A 2,645-nucleotide genomic window follows, 5' to 3' on the forward strand; every position below is an offset into this window, starting at 1 on the left:
TGCTTTGCATTTGGTGGAACATCAAAGGAGTAATACATTTCGAACTCCTCAATCCACAGCGAACTGTCAATGCAAAGGTCTATAGTCAGAAACTGGACTGTTTAAATCAAGCCCTTTATCAGAAATGCCCTTCACTCGTCAATTGGAAAGGTGTTCTTCTCTCCACGACAATGCACATCCACATGTGGCACGTTTGACGCAACACAAGACTATGGAGTTCGGCTGGGAAGTTCTCCCCCATCCACCGTATTCTCAAGATATGGCACCATCAGATTACCATCTTTTTCTTTCCCTGCAACACCATCTTAATGGGAAAACGTATGTAAATCTGGAAGGTGTTAAAGAGGACATCGAAATTTTTTTTGCTTCAAAAACACGTGATTTTTTTTAAACAGGGCATTAACAACCTGATCGTAAGATGGAAAATCATCATCAATAAGAATGGAGACTATTTAATTTAATAAATGTTTTGTTTTGATATATAAGTCACTCGGGTTTTTTCATCTAAAAAAAGCGACATTGATTTCTTAATGACCAGATATATGTAATATTTTGCAAGGATGCTGAGCCTCTACGGTGACGATTTTTTAAATCAAAAACAGAAAAAGATTCTGATTAAGTAGCAAAGCATAAAATTTGAGTAAAAGGAGTTTTGAACCAAATATGAAGCAGAAGTAGGAGTGTAAATAATTTTGTTCGGATTTTTCACAACAAGTGTACTAAACAAGGACGGTTCGTTTTTAATTGTTTTGATTAGCAGTTTAGGGGATATAAACGTAAGAGGATTTGGTAAATAACGAGCTAGACTAGCAGAAACGGAGGTACCGTTACTGTCATGAAACCAATTAAGATCAGTCATATAGTAAGAGTCCAGATTTAGGTACTCAGTTATACAAGGTGGAATACTCACTTAATATGTTAATAACTGCATAATTTAAAGTGTTCTTTTTTATCTGACTGAAAGATGGTTAAAAAAAAACATTAATGCAATTTTGTTTCCCATGAAATATTAACTTGAAATAAGAAAAAAAATGATAAACTGCTATCAGTTGTTTTAAACAATGCACATTAAACATATTTTCAAAAAGCCTACAACACTACCAAAAATAAATATTGTATTACATATTCGTTATAGAATTCAAATTATGCTCATAAATCATTAAAATAATTCGTAAAAAATAATTCTAATCCAATAAACGACAACATTACAATTAGAATAATTTAAATGGATAATAACATTAACAAATATTAAATATATTTACGTCTACCAGTTAATATTCAAAACACTATAGTTGTGACGATGTACCATAAATGTGAGTGCTGCATTTAAAATATTTTGAGTCGAAGATGTTAACTTTCTAGCAGGGATTGTATGTGACGACACTCAAACTATCCAAGGTGCCCAATCATAAGTGTATAATATATATGTGTGTGTTAATAAAAAATTAAACTTCCAAATTTCATTTTACTAGCTTTCAATAAATAATTTATTGCACATATCTAACATGTTTTTTCTTGACTTTAAACTTCTGTTTCGCACAAAAATCAAACACTTATAACAGACATTAATACTTTTTAAACGAACAAATCTACTACGTGCTAAGAACACAGATGGGCTCACAAACCGCAAAACTGGATTAGACGCAGATACATTGGATTTCTGTGGAAGGATAAGTCAGAATTTAATACATGTTGCATGCAATTCTAGCTGCAAAAGTAATATATGTGAACTCACAAACCGCAAAACTGGATTAGACGTAGATACATTGGATATAGTGAAAGTATAAGTCAGAAATTAATAATTAATTACGCGGCCACGATATTTCTCCATTATCTAGATAACGCCGCTTAATCACTGATTGATTGCATAGTCAAAGTTTGAATTTCTAGATTTAGTAAAGTCAAGTTAAGGCCGGTGTTACCAGATTTATAACTTTTGATTTATTTTGTTTATTTTTGCTTGGCTAGTGACGCTTGCTCGCCTATCAAAATACTTCCGAACTTAAAAGTGCGTTTGTTTGTTTATTTCATAAATAATTAAAAGTACGAAATTTCTGATGAGGGTGGTGTTGCATTAATTATGTCCGCTTAAACTTTATTTTTAAATGTTGTTTTTACTTTATGTAAGAGTTGCATAATTTTAAACTTGCTGCATAATCATTGCGTCATTTTATTTTTTTTCCGCACGATCATCAATTTTATGAAGCATAATTTCAACTTGTTGGCCGCATAGCTTTAATTTTTTGTCGTATAAAAATGGGGGCCCGTGAGTTATGGCAGTCTTCATTAGAGCGTCTTTATAATTAGCGTTTCGTTTTACTAATGCAACATGTCTCACAAGACTGACATCTGTAATTATAGAAGACTAATGAGCACTGCCTTTAGTCCTGATCTACTTCTTAACTTGTAGTTACTGCAAAAAATGAACGAAGTTAAACTTGAGGTAAACAAGAACCGATTAGTTTTTTGAGATGTGTGTAAAGTTAATCTGACTGTTCACCAGTAAAGTAAAAAAAAAAAGGTTACGCTTTTACATTCCACGATTTGCATGCTGATCTGTTTCTTATTGTTTATAAGTTCAGACAATGTTTTCTTGATTGTTCAATATACAAGTTTAATTCGATAGTCATTTACCAATAAAGTTT

Source organism: Limulus polyphemus, unplaced genomic scaffold, assembly GCF_000517525.1.
Source record: "Limulus polyphemus unplaced genomic scaffold, Limulus_polyphemus-2.1.2 Scaffold191, whole genome shotgun sequence".
NCBI classification, from domain to species: Eukaryota; Metazoa; Arthropoda; class Merostomata; order Xiphosura; family Limulidae; genus Limulus; species Limulus polyphemus.